Source organism: Triturus cristatus, chromosome 5_2 (assembly GCF_964204655.1).
Source record: "Triturus cristatus chromosome 5_2, aTriCri1.1, whole genome shotgun sequence".
NCBI classification, from domain to species: Eukaryota; Metazoa; Chordata; class Amphibia; order Caudata; family Salamandridae; genus Triturus; species Triturus cristatus.
The window spans coordinates 576,611,354-576,625,136 of NC_140588.1; the positions used below are offsets into that span (position 1 = coordinate 576,611,354).

The following is a 13,783-nucleotide window of genomic DNA, read 5'->3' on the forward strand; positions in this document are numbered from 1 at the left end:
AGAGATTTTCCTCCCGCCGAGGAAAGCAACTCAAAGGGAACCTTGCGAAAATCAAATTAGGAGCCAGATTGCGGGATGCTAGGCAAACTGTTTGTCAGAAAAGCAAATTCATTTTGAGAAGCCCTGACCTGCGGGAAGGAAAAGCATTCAAGGGCAGAAGAAGGACTGTTCCCTGACCGGGAATCGAACCCGGGCCGCGGCGGTGAGAGCGCAGAATCCTAACCACTAGACCACCAGGGAACCCAGAGCCATACAGCAAAAGTTCCTACACTGCTCTCCTAGTGACAAAGCTCATGGGGGCTGAAAGCATATTTTATTCTACAGCGAATATGAATCAGAACTTGAAAAAACACTCATGATTCCACCAGACTGTTTGTCACTTCCAAGCACAGGCCATCCCCTCCCCCGTGCTACTGAACCGACGAATTCCTGTACAATCGGGATCCCCGGGAAATCACAAGAGGGACACCTAGTGGCCGCTGATAGCTCAAAGACAGCTGGTACACCTTCTCACACCTACCTCGTTATTCAGCTTGCTGGAAGAATACATTGCGAATGACCGATTCAAGAGTGCAAGGGAGAAGAGTGCTCCAAAGTAGATGTATACATCGCAGCCGGGTTTTCCAGCAATTTACCTTTCTGATGAGCTGGTACTGCACTTTACGCCCACATAGAGCACCTGACTGGGTGGGGGACTGCGTGCGCATGAAGGTGGCTGAGGGCAATGGGAGCAAAGCAACCTGGGACACAGGGGACCCAGCCCCTTTCCTCTGCTTTCGTCTATAGGTCGGGGTGCCTTTTTAAGGACCTTCGATTAAAAAAAGCTGAGCTGCGTGGACAAATTACGCACGTCTACGTCTTAGAGGGATCTTCCCTGACCGGGAATCGAACCCGGGCCGCGGCGGTGAAAGTGCCGAATCCTAGCCACTAGACCACCAGGGAGGAGATGCTCTTGTGAGCCTGCCTTGCTCACTTCCTTATTGTGACTAAGCTAACTCCACTGTATAGATTGCCCATAAAGTACGAGTGGGGAAAAGTTAGGTGTCACACAGTGTGTTTGTCATAAGCAATTACCTTTATCCTCCTGCAAAAGCCTTTTTACTCTGCAATCACCTCTTGCTGGACAGCCTGCGCTGGAGCAGCCAGCATGAAAAGGGAGCTGAGTAAGGCAGGGCCTAGGGTCTCACCAGGGTGGCCGAGTGGTTAAGGCGTTGGACTTAAGATCCAATGGACAGTTGTCCGCATGGGTTCGAGCCCCATCCCTGGTATGGGTTTTCAGCGGGTGTGTAGGAACTTGCAGATGCTTTTTTAAAGCATTTTCCTCTGCCCTCCTCACCCTCCCAGTGCCCTTCCTTAACAGTCCCAATTCACGTCTCAGCTGTGGGGTCTGCTGCTACTCTGCACTTAGCATGGATGCTTCCCAAAGCAATGCAGTGCCACCTACGCAGAGCCCCTGCTTAGAGAAATACACCTCCTATGTCTTTTCCCACTGAAGGGAGCAGGAGGAAGTACTTGCTTCCTGGGGAACATGGGCCTGCCACTGGAATTTGTTAACCCGCCTCTTGAGGATTTCTCCCCTTTCTTTGATTTACACCTGCAGGCTCTCCCTTGCCATCGGAGCAGGATCTGCTGATGCAGGCCCGGCAGGATCAAATGTGCAAAGGCTTGTCCCCAGGCCTCGGGAAAAAATTGAGCAGAGATTCCCGCCTCCGCCTCCGCCTCCGCCTCCGCCTCCTCTTGCCTTCCGAACGGGCTTCCAAACGGGCAATGCCCTGACGGGTCCCCCACGCCCCATCCTGCCCATGCCCACACCCCTGTATATGAGGGTGACCCATGTCCCTCACCCTCCATGCTCGAACGGAAGACACGTGTGTCCTGAGGGGAGCGCCAGACAGGCATTTCTCCGGCCAGGCAGACCCCTGCAGCACCCGTTAGGCTCCAAAGCCTGTACATTCCCAAGATGCCACTGGTCACTATGCAAATCAGACAGCCCTGGCCACACCCTCTCCGCCGCTGGGCTCTGCTGCTTTCGGTACGTGCAGCTCAGCTTTTTCTTACCCTGAACCAGACTTCCGTTTCAGCAAAAAGGTGGGTTGCAGTGGGTCCGGGATGCCATTTGGAGACAAAGCCTGCGGCCCTGTCAAAGATGACTTCCTGCCGCACACCATGTGGTCAGAAGCCTACGAAAAGAAGCGCACCTCGGAATACAGAATCTCACTTCCTCAAGAGCCTTGCACAAGAGATTTTCCTCCCGCCGAGGAAAGCAACTCAAAGGGAACCTTGCGAAAATCAAATTAGGAGCCAGATTGCGGGATGCTAGGCAAACTGTTTGTCAGAAAAGCAAATTCATTTTGAGAAGCCCTGACCTGCGGGAAGGAAAAGCATTCAAGGGCAGAAGAAGGACTGTTCCCTGACCGGGAATCGAACCCGGGCCGCGGCGGTGAGAGCGCAGAATCCTAACCACTAGACCACCAGGGAACCCAGAGCCATACAGCAAAAGTTCCTACACTGCTCTCCTAGTGACAAAGCTCATGGGGGCTGAAAGCATATTTTATTCTACAGCGAATATGAATCAGAACTTGAAAAAACACTCATGATTCCACCAGACTGTTTGTCACTTCCAAGCACAGGCCATCCCCTCCCCCGTGCTACTGAACCGACGAATTCCTGTACAATCGGGATCCCCGGGAAATCACAAGAGGGACACCTAGTGGCCGCTGATAGCTCAAAGACAGCTGGTACACCTTCTCACACCTACCTCGTTATTCAGCTTGCTGGAAGAATACATTGCGAATGACTGATTCAAGAGTGCAAGGGAGAAGAGTGCTCCAAAGTAGATGTATACATCGCAGCCGGGTTTTCCAGCAATTTACCTTTCTGATGAGCTGGTACTGCACTTTACGCCCACATAGAGCACCTGACTGGGTGGGGGACTGCGTGCGCATGAAGGTGGCTGAGGGCAATGGGAGCAAAGCAACCTGGGACACAGGGGACCCAGCCCCTTTCCTCTGCTTTCGTCTATAGGTCGGGGTGCCTTTTTAAGGACCTTCGATTAAAAAAAGCTGAGCTGCGTGGACAAATTACGCACGTCTACGTCTTAGAGGGATCTTCCCTGACCGGGAATCGAACCCGGGCCGCGGCGGTGAAAGCGCCGAATCCTAGCCACTAGACCACCAGGGAGGAGATGCTCTTGTGAGCCTGCCTTGCTCACTTCCTTATTGTGACTAAGCTAACTCCACTGTATAGATTGCCCATAAAGTACGAGTGGGGAAAAGTTAGGTGTCACACAGTGTGTTTGTCATAAGCAATTACCTTTATCCTCCTGCAAAAGCCTTTTTACTCTGCAATCACCTCTTGCTGGACAGCCTGCGCTGGAGCAGCCAGCATGAAAAGGGAGCTGAGTAAGGCAGGGCCTAGGGTCTCACCAGGGTGGCCGAGTGGTTAAGGCGTTGGACTTAAGATCCAATGGACAGTTGTCCGCATGGGTTCGAGCCCCATCCCTGGTATGGGTTTTCAGCGGGTGTGTAGGAACTTGCAGATGCTTTTTTAAAGCATTTTCCTCTGCCCTCCTCACCCTCCCAGTGCCCTTCCTTAACAGTCCCAATTCACGTCTCAGCTGTGGGGTCTGCTGCTACTCTGCACTTAGCATGGATGCTTCCCAAAGCAATGCAGTGCCACCTACGCAGAGCCCCTGCTTAGAGAAATACACCTCCTATGTCTTTTCCCACTGAAGGGAGCAGGAGGAAGTACTTGCTTCCTGGGGAACATGGGCCTGCCACTGGAATTTGTTAACCCGCCTCTTGCGGATTTCTCCCCTTTCTTTGATTTACACCTGCAGGCTCTCCCTTGCCATCGGAGCAGGATCTGCTGATGCAGGCCCGGCTGGATCAAATGTGCAAAGGCTTTTCCCCAGGCCTCGGGAAAAAATTGAGCAGAGATTCCCGCCTCCGCCTCCGCCTCCTCTTGCCTTCCGAACGGGCTTCCAAACGGGCAATGCCCTGACGGGTCCCCCACGCCCCATCCTGCCCATGCCCACACCCCTGTATATGAGGGTGACCCATGTCCCTCACCCTCCATGCTCGAACGGAAGACACGTGTGTCCTGAGGGGAGCGCCAGACAGGCATTTCTCCGGCCAGGCAGACCCCTGCAGCACCCGTTAGGCTCCAAAGCCTGTACATTCCCAAGATGCCACTGGTCACTATGCAAATCAGACAGCCCTGGCCACACCCTCTCCGCCGCTGGGCTCTGCTGCTTTCGGTACGTGCAGCTCAGCTTTTTCTTACCCTGAACCAGACTTCCGTTTCAGCAAAAAGGTGGGTTGCAGTGGGTCCGGGATGCCATTTGGAGACAAAGCCTGCGGCCCTGTCAAAGATGACTTCCTGCCGCACACCATGTGGTCAGAAGCCTACGAAAAGAAGCGCACCTCGGAATACAGAATCTCACTTCCTCAAGAGCCTTGCACAAGAGATTTTCCTCCCGCCGAGGAAAGCAACTCAAAGGGAACCTTGCGAAAATCAAATTAGGAGCCAGATTGCGGGATGCTAGGCAAACTGTTTGTCAGAAAAGCAAATTCATTTTGAGAAGCCCTGACCTGCGGGAAGGAAAAGCATTCAAGGGCAGAAGAAGGACTGTTCCCTGACCGGGAATCGAACCCGGGCCGCGGCGGTGAGAGCGCCGAATCCTAACCACCAGGGAACCCACAGCCATACAGCAAAAGTTCCTACACTGCTCTCCTAGTGACAAAGCTCATGGGGGCTGAAAGCATATTTTATTCTACAGCGAATATGAATCAAAACTTGAAAAAACACTCATGATTCCACCAGACTGTTTGTCACTTCCAAGCACAGGCCATCCCCTCCCCCGTGCTACTGAACCGACGAATTCCTGTACAATCGGGATCCCCGGGAAATCACAAGAGGGACACCTAGTGGCCGCTGATAGCTCAAAGACAGCTGGTACACCTTCTCACACCTACCTCGTTATTCAGCTTGCTGGAAGAATACATTGCGAATGACCGATTCAAGAGTGCAAGGGAGAAGAGTGCTCCAAAGTAGATGTATACATCGCAGCCGGGTTTTCCAGCAATTTACCTTTCTGATGAGCTGGTACTGCACTTTACGCCCACATAGAGCACCTGACTGGGTGGGGGACTGCGTGCGCATGAAGGTGGCTGAGGGCAATGGGAGCAAAGCAACCTGGGACACAGGGGACCCAGCCCCTTTCCTCTGCTTTCGTCTATAGGTCGGGGTGCCTTTTTAAGGACCTTCGATTAAAAAAAGCTGAGCTGCGTGGACAAATTACGCACGTCTACGTCTTAGAGGGATCTTCCCTGACCGGGAATCGAACCCGGGCCGCGGCGGTGAAAGCGCCGAATCCTAGCCACTAGACCACCAGGGAGGAGATGCTCTTGTGAGCCTGCCTTGCTCACTTCCTTATTGTGACTAAGCTAACTCCACTGTATAGATTGCCCATAAAGTACGAGTGGGGAAAAGTTAGGTGTCACACAGTGTGTTTGTCATAAGCAATTACCTTTATCCTCCTGCAAAAGCCTTTTTACTCTGCAATCACCTCTTGCTGGACAGCCTGCGCTGGAGCAGCCAGCATGAAAAGGGAGCTGAGTAAGGAAGGACATAGGGTCTCACCAGGGTGGCCGAGTGGTTAAGGCGTTGGACTTAAGATCCAATGGACAGTTGTCCGCATGGGTTCGAGCCCCATCCCTGGTATGGGTTTTCAGCGGGTGTGTAGGAACTCGCAGATGCTTTTTTAAAGCATTTTCCTCTGCCCTCCTCACCCTCCCAGTGCCCTTCCTTAACAGTCCCAATTCACGTCTCAGCTGTGGGGTCTGCTGCTACTCTGCACTTAGCATGGATGCTTCCCAAAGCAATGCAGTGCCACCTACGCAGAGCCCCTGCTTAGAGAAATACACCTCCTATGTCTTTTCCCACTGAAGGGAGCAGGAGGAAGTACTTGCTTCCTGGGGAACATGGGCCTGCCACTGGAATTTGTTAACCCGCCTCTTGCGGATTTCTCCCCTTTCTTTGATTTACACCTGCAGGCTCTCCCTTGCCATCGGAGCAGGATCTGCTGATGCAGGCCCGGCTGGATCAAATGTGCAAAGGCTTGTCCCCAGGCCTCGGGAAAAAATTGAGCAGAGATTCCCGCCTCCGCCTCCGCCTCCTCCTCCTCTTGCCTTCCGAACGGGCTTCCAAACGGGCAATGCCCTGACGGGTCCCCCACGCCCCATCCTGCCCATGCCCACACCCCTGTATATGAGGGTGACCCATGTCCCTCACCCTCCATGCTCGAACGGAAGACACGTGTGTCCTGAGGGGAGCGCCAGACAGGCATTTCTCCGGCCAGGCAGACCCCTGCAGCACCCGTTAGGCTCCAAAGCCTGTACAGTCCCAAGATGCCACTGGTCACTATGCAAATCCGACAGCCCTGGCCACACCCTCTCCGCCGCTGGGCTCTGCTGCTTTCGGTACGTGCAGCTCAGCTTTTTCTTACCCTGAACCAGACTTCCGTTTCAGCAAAAAGGTGGGTTGCAGTGGGTCCGGGATGCCATTTGGAGACAAAGCCTGCGGCCCTGTCAAAGATGACTTCCTGCCGCACACCATGTGGTCAGAAGCCTACGAAAAGAAGCGCACCTCGGAATACAGAATCTCACTTCCTCAAGAGCCTTGCACAAGAGATTTTCCTCCCGCCGAGGAAAGCAACTCAAAGGGAACCTTGCGAAAATCAAATTAGGAGCCAGATTGCGGGATGCTAGGCAAACTGTTTGTCAGAAAAGCAAATTCATTTTGAGAAGCCCTGACCTGCGGGAAGGAAAAGCATTCAAGGGCAGAAGAAGGACTGTTCCCTGACCGGGAATCGAACCCGGGCCGCGGCGGTGAGAGCGCCGAATCCTAACCACTAGACCACCAGGGAACCCACAGCCATACAGCAAAAGTTCCTACACTGCTCTCCTAGTGACAAAGCTCATGGGGGCTGAAAGCATATTTTATTCTACAGCGAATATGAATCAGAACTTGAAAAAACACTCATGATTCCACCAGACTGTTTGTCACTTCCAAGCACAGGCCATCCCCTCCCCCGTGCTACTGAACCGACGAATTCCTGTACAATCGGGATCCCCGGGAAATCACAAGAGGGACACCTAGTGGCCGCTGATAGCTCAAAGACAGCTGGTACACCTTCTCACACCTACCTCGTTATTCAGCTTGCTGGAAGAATACATTGCGAATGACCGATTCAAGAGTGCAAGGGAGAAGAGTGCTCCAAAGTAGATGTATACATCGCAGCCGGGTTTTCCAGCAATTTACCTTTCTGATGAGCTGGTACTGCACTTTACGCCCACATAGAGCACCTGACTGGGTGGGGGACTGCGTGCGCATGAAGGTGGCTGAGGGCAATGGGAGCAAAGCAACCTGGGACACAGGGGACCCAGCCCCTTTCCTCTGCTTTCGTCTATAGGTCGGGGTGCCTTTTTAAGGACCTTCGATTAAAAAAAGCTGAGCTGCGTGGACAAATTACGCACGTCTACGTCTTAGAGGGATCTTCCCTGACCGGGAATCGAACCCGGGCCGCGGCGGTGAAAGCGCCGAATCCTAGCCACTAGACCACCAGGGAGGAGATGCTCTTGTGAGCCTGCCTTGCTCACTTCCTTATTGTGACTAAGCTAACTCCACTGTATAGATTGCCCATAAAGTACGAGTGGGGAAAAGTTAGGTGTCACACAGTGTGTTTGTCATAAGCAATTACCTTTATCCTCCTGCAAAAGCCTTTTTACTCTGCAATCACCTCTTGCTGGACAGCCTGCGCTGGAGCAGCCAGCATGAAAAGGGAGCTGAGTAAGGAAGGACCTAGGGTCTCACCAGGGTGGCCGAGTGGTTAAGGCGTTGGACTTAAGATCCAATGGACAGTTGTCCGCATGGGTTCGAGCCCCATCCCTGGTATGGGTTTTCAGCGGGTGTGTAGGAACTCGCAGATGCTTTTTTAAAGCATTTTCCTTTGCCCTCCTCACCCTCCCAGTGCCCTTCCTTAACAGTCCCAATTCACGTCTCAGCTGTGGGGTCTGCTGCTACTCTGCACTTAGCATGGATGCTTCCCAAAGCAATGCAGTGCCACCTACGCAGAGCCCCTGCTTAGAGAAATACACCTCCTATGTCTTTTCCCACTGAAGGGAGCAGGAGGAAGTACTTGCTTCCTGGGGAACATGGGCCTGCCACTGGAATTTGTTAACCCGCCTCTTGCGGATTTCTCCCCTTTCTTTGATTTACACCTGCAGGCTCTCCCTTGCCATCGGAGCAGGATCTGCTGATGCAGGCCCGGCTGGATCAAATGTGCAAAGGCTTGTCCCCAGGCCTCGGGAAAAAATTGAGCAGAGATTCCCGCCTCCGCCTCCGCCTCCTCCTCCTCTTGCCTTCCGAACGGGCTTCCAAACGGGCAATGCCCTGACGGGTCCCCCACGCCCCATCCTGCCCATGCCCACACCCCTGTATATGAGGGTGACCCATGTCCCTCACCCTCCATGCTCGAACGGAAGACACGTGTGTCCTGAGGGGAGCGCCAGACAGGCATTTCTCCGGCCAGGCAGACCCCTGCAGCACCCGTTAGGCTCCAAAGCCTGTACATTCCCAAGATGCCACTGGTCACTATGCAAATCAGACAGCCCTGGCCACACCCTCTCCGCCGCTGGGCTCTGCTGCTTTCGGTACGTGCAGCTCAGCTTTTTCTTACCCTGAACCAGACTTCCGTTTCAGCAAAAAGGTGGGTTGCAGTGGGTCCGGGATGCCATTTGGAGACAAAGCCTGCGGCCCTGTCAAAGATGACTTCCTGCCGCACACCATGTGGTCAGAAGCCTACGAAAAGAAGCGCACCTCGGAATACAGAATCTCACTTCCTCAAGAGCCTTGCACAAGAGATTTTCCTCCCGCCGAGGAAAGCAACTCAAAGGGAACCTTGCGAAAATCAAATTAGGAGCCAGATTGCGGGATGCTAGGCAAACTGTTTGTCAGAAAAGCAAATTCATTTTGAGAAGCCCTGACCTGCGGGAAGGAAAAGCATTCAAGGGCAGAAGAAGGACTGTTCCCTGACCGGGAATCGAACCCGGGCCGCGGCGGTGAGAGCGCCGAATCCTAACCACTAGACCACCAGGGAACCCACAGCCATACAGCAAAAGTTCCTACACTGCTCTCCTAGTGACAAAGCTCATGGGGGCTGAAAGCATATTTTATTCTACAGCGAATATGAATCAGAACTTGAAAAAACACTCATGATTCCACCAGACTGTTTGTCACTTCCAAGCACAGGCCATCCCCTCCCCCGTGCTACTGAACCGACGAATTCCTGTACAATCGGGATCCCCGGGAAATCACAAGAGGGACACCTAGTGGCCGCTGATAGCTCAAAGACAGCTGGTACACCTTCTCACACCTACCTCGTTATTCAGCTTGCTGGAAGAATACATTGCGAATGACCGATTCAAGAGTGCAAGGGAGAAGAGTGCTCCAAAGTAGATGTATACATCGCAGCCGGGTTTTCCAGCAATTTACCTTTCTGATGAGCTGGTACTGCACTTTACGCCCACATAGAGCACCTGACTGGGTGGGGGACTGCGTGCGCATGAAGGTGGCTGAGGGCAATGGGAGCAAAGCAACCTGGGACACAGGGGACCCAGCCCCTTTCCTCTGCTTTCGTCTATAGGTCGGGGTGCCTTTTTAAGGACCTTCGATTAAAAAAAGCTGAGCTGCGTGGACAAATTACGCACGTCTACGTCTTAGAGGGATCTTCCCTGACCGGGAATCGAACCCGGGCCGCGGCGGTGAAAGCGCCGAATCCTAGCCACTAGACCACCAGGGAGGAGATGCTCTTGTGAGCCTGCCTTGCTCACTTCCTTATTGTGACTAAGCTAACTCCACTGTATAGATTGCCCATAAAGTACGAGTGGGGAAAAGTTAGGTGTCACACAGTGTGTTTGTCATAAGCAATTACCTTTATCCTCCTGCAAAAGCCTTTTTACTCTGCAATCACCTCTTGCTGGACAGCCTGCGCTGGAGCAGCCAGCATGAAAAGGGAGCTGAGTAAGGCAGGACCTAGGGTCTCACCAGGGTGGCCGAGTGGTTAAGGCGTTGGACTTAAGATCCAATGGACAGTTGTCCGCATGGGTTCGAGCCCCATCCCTGGTATGGGTTTTCAGCGGGTGTGTAGGAACTTGCAGATGCTTTTGTAAAGCATTTTCCTCTGCCCTCCTCACCCTCCCAGTGCCCTTCCTTAACAGTCCCAATTCACGTCTCAGCTGTGGGGTCTGCTGCTACTCTGCACTTAGCATGGATGTTTGCCAAAGCAATGCAGTGCCACCTACGCAGAGCCCCTGCTTAGAGAAATACACCTCCTATGTCTTTTCCCACTGAAGGGAGCAGGAGGAAGTACTTGCTTCCTGGGGAACATGGGCCTGCCACTGGAATTTGTTAACCCGCCTCTTGCGGATTTCTCCCCTTTCTTTGATTTACACCTGCAGGCTCTCCCTTGCCATCGGAGCAGGATCTGCTGATGCAGGCCCGGCTGGATCAAATGTGCAAAGGCTTGTCCCCAGGCCTCGGGAAAAAATTGAGCAGAGATTCCCGCCTCCGCCTCCGCCTCCTCTTGCCTTCCGAACGGGCTTCCAAACGGGCAATGCCCTGACGGGTCCCCCACGCCCCATCCTGCCCATGCCCACACCCCTGTATATGAGGGTGACCCATGTCCCTCACCCTCCATGCTCGAACGGAAGACACGTGTGTCCTGAGGGGAGCGCCAGACAGGCATTTCTCCGGCCAGGCAGACCCCTGCAGCACCCGTTAGGCTCCAAAGCCTGTACATTCCCAAGATGCCACTGGTCACTATGCAAATCAGACAGCCCTGGCCACACCCTCTCCGCCGCTGGGCTCTGCTGCTTTCGGTACGTGCAGCTCAGCTTTTTCTTACCCTGAACCAGACTTCCGTTTCAGCAAAAAGGTGGGTTGCAGTGGGTCCGGGATGCCATTTGGAGACAAAGCCTGCGGCCCTGTCAAAGATGACTTCCTGCCGCACACCATGTGGTCAGAAGCCTACGAAAAGAAGCGCACCTCGGAATACAGAATCTCACTTCCTCAAGAGCCTTGCACAAGAGATTTTCCTCCCGCCGAGGAAAGCAACTCAAAGGGAACCTTGCGAAAATCAAATTAGGAGCCAGATTGCGGGATGCTAGGCAAACTGTTTGTCAGAAAAGCAAATTCATTTTGAGAAGCCCTGACCTGCGGGAAGGAAAAGCATTCAAGGGCAGAAGAAGGACTGTTCCCTGACCGGGAATCGAACCCGGGCCGCGGCGGTGAGAGCGCAGAATCCTAACCACTAGACCACCAGGGAACCCAGAGCCATACAGCAAAAGTTCCTACACTGCTCTCCTAGTGACAAAGCTCATGGGGGCTGAAAGCATATTTTATTCTACAGCGAATATGAATCAGAACTTGAAAAAACACTCATGATTCCACCAGACTGTTTGTCACTTCCAAGCACAGGCCATCCCCTCCCCCGTGCTACTGAACCGACGAATTCCTGTACAATCGGGATCCCCGGGAAATCACAAGAGGGACACCTAGTGGCCGCTGATAGCTCAAAGACAGCTGGTACACCTTCTCACACCTACCTCGTTATTCAGCTTGCTGGAAGAATACATTGCGAATGACCGATTCAAGAGTGCAAGGGAGAAGAGTGCTCCAAAGTAGATGTATACATCGCAGCCGGGTTTTCCAGCAATTTACCTTTCTGATGAGCTGGTACTGCACTTTACGCCCACATAGAGCACCTGACTGGGTGGGGGACTGCGTGCGCATGAAGGTGGCTGAGGGCAATGGGAGCAAAGCAACCTGGGACACAGGGGACCCAGCCCCTTTCCTCTGCTTTCGTCTATAGGTCGGGGTGCCTTTTTAAGGACCTTCGATTAAAAAAAGCTGAGCTGCGTGGACAAATTACGCACGTCTACGTCTTAGAGGGATCTTCCCTGACCGGGAATCGAACCCGGGCCGCGGCGGTGAAAGCGCCGAATCCTAGCCACTAGACCACCAGGGAGGAGATGCTCTTGTGAGCCTGCCTTGCTCACTTCCTTATTGTGACTAAGCTAACTCCACTGTATAGATTGCCCATAAAGTACGAGTGGGGAAAAGTTAGGTGTCACACAGTGTGTTTGTCATAAGCAATTACCTTTATCCTCCTGCAAAAGCCTTTTTACTCTGCAATCACCTCTTGCTGGACAGCCTGCGCTGGAGCAGCCAGCATGAAAAGGGAGCTGAGTAAGGCAGGGCCTAGGGTCTCACCAGGGTGGCCGAGTGGTTAAGGCGTTGGACTTAAGATCCAATGGACAGTTGTCCGCATGGGTTCGAGCCCCATCCCTGGTATGGGTTTTCAGCGGGTGTGTAGGAACTTGCAGATGCTTTTTTAAAGCATTTTCCTCTGCCCTCCTCACCCTCCCAGTGCCCTTCCTTAACAGTCCCAATTCACGTCTCAGCTGTGGGGTCTGCTGCTACTCTGCACTTAGCATGGATGCTTCCCAAAGCAATGCAGTGCCACCTACGCAGAGCCCCTGCTTAGAGAAATACACCTCCTATGTCTTTTCCCACTGAAGGGAGCAGGAGGAAGTACTTGCTTCCTGGGGAACATGGGCCTGCCACTGGAATTTGTTAACCCGCCTCTTGCGGATTTCTCCCCTTTCTTTGATTTACACCTGCAGGCTCTCCCTTGCCATCGGAGCAGGATCTGCTGATGCAGGCCCGGCTGGATCAAATGTGCAAAGGCTTGTCCCCAGGCCTCGGGAAAAAATTGAGCAGAGATTCCCGCCTCCGCCTCCGCCTCCGCCTCCTCTTGCCTTCCGAACGGGCTTCCAAACGGGCAATGCCCTGACGGGTCCCCCACGCCCCATCCTGCCCATGCCCACACCCCTGTATATGAGGGTGACCCATGTCCCTCACCCTCCATGCTCGAACGGAAGACACGTGTGTCCTGAGGGGAGCGCCAGACAGGCATTTCTCCGGCCAGGCAGACCCCTGCAGCACCCGTTAGGCTCCAAAGCCTGTACATTCCCAAGATGCCACTGGTCACTATGCAAATCAGACAGCCCTGGCCACACCCTCTCCGCCGCTGGGCTCTGCTGCTTTCGGTACGTGCAGCTCAGCTTTTTCTTACCCTGAACCAGACTTCCGTTTCAGCAAAAAGGTGGGTTGCAGTGGGTCCGGGATGCCATTTGGAGACAAAGCCTGCGGCCCTGTCAAAGATGACTTCCTGCCGCACACCATGTGGTCAGAAGCCTACGAAAAGAAGCGCACCTCGGAATACAGAATCTCACTTCCTCAAGAGCCTTGCACAAGAGATTTTCCTCCCGCCGAGGAAAGCAACTCAAAGGGAACCTTGCGAAAATCAAATTAGGAGCCAGATTGCGGGATGCTAGGCAAACTGTTTGTCAGAAAAGCAAATTCATTTTGAGAAGCCCTGACCTGCGGGAAGGAAAAGCATTCAAGGGCAGAAGAAGGACTGTTCCCTGACCGGGAATCGAACCCGGGCCGCGGCGGTGAGAGCGCCGAATCCTAACCACTAGACCACCAGGGAACCCACAGCCATACAGCAAAAGTTCCTACACTGCTCTCCTAGTGACAAAGCTCATGGGGGCTGAAAGCATATTTTATTCTACAGCGAATATGAATCAGAACTTGAAAAAACACTCATGATTCCACCAGACTGTTTGTCACTTCCAAGCACAGGCCATCCCCTCCC

The 13,783-nt window shown here is 53.4% G+C and overlaps 9 non-coding genes across 9 annotated transcripts; 6 read left to right on the top strand and 3 right to left on the bottom strand.

Annotated features, from left to right (window-relative positions):
• The first annotated feature begins 1,185 nt into the window (after positions 1-1,185).
• On the top strand, positions 1,186-1,268 carry TRNAL-UAA (transfer RNA leucine (anticodon UAA)). Its single transcript has one exon. It is a non-coding gene; the product is annotated as a tRNA-Leu (tRNA).
• Positions 1,269-3,423: 2,155 nt separating this feature from the next.
• TRNAL-UAA (transfer RNA leucine (anticodon UAA)) lies at positions 3,424-3,506 on the top strand. The gene has a single exon. It is a non-coding gene; the product is annotated as a tRNA-Leu (tRNA).
• A 2,135-nt stretch (positions 3,507-5,641) lies between these two features.
• Positions 5,642-5,724, top strand: TRNAL-UAA (transfer RNA leucine (anticodon UAA)). The gene has a single exon. It is a non-coding gene; the product is annotated as a tRNA-Leu (tRNA).
• A 1,132-nt stretch (positions 5,725-6,856) lies between these two features.
• Positions 6,857-6,928, bottom strand: TRNAE-CUC (transfer RNA glutamic acid (anticodon CUC)). The gene has a single exon. It is a non-coding gene; the product is annotated as a tRNA-Glu (tRNA).
• A 945-nt stretch (positions 6,929-7,873) lies between these two features.
• On the top strand, positions 7,874-7,956 carry TRNAL-UAA (transfer RNA leucine (anticodon UAA)). The gene has a single exon. It is a non-coding gene; the product is annotated as a tRNA-Leu (tRNA).
• Positions 7,957-9,088: 1,132 nt separating this feature from the next.
• TRNAE-CUC (transfer RNA glutamic acid (anticodon CUC)) lies at positions 9,089-9,160 on the bottom strand. The gene has a single exon. It is a non-coding gene; the product is annotated as a tRNA-Glu (tRNA).
• A 945-nt stretch (positions 9,161-10,105) lies between these two features.
• On the top strand, positions 10,106-10,188 carry TRNAL-UAA (transfer RNA leucine (anticodon UAA)). Its single transcript has one exon. It is a non-coding gene; the product is annotated as a tRNA-Leu (tRNA).
• Positions 10,189-12,331: 2,143 nt separating this feature from the next.
• Positions 12,332-12,414, top strand: TRNAL-UAA (transfer RNA leucine (anticodon UAA)). The gene has a single exon. It is a non-coding gene; the product is annotated as a tRNA-Leu (tRNA).
• A 1,132-nt stretch (positions 12,415-13,546) lies between these two features.
• Positions 13,547-13,618, bottom strand: TRNAE-CUC (transfer RNA glutamic acid (anticodon CUC)). Its single transcript has one exon. It is a non-coding gene; the product is annotated as a tRNA-Glu (tRNA).
• Between the last annotated feature and the right edge of the window lie 165 nt (positions 13,619-13,783).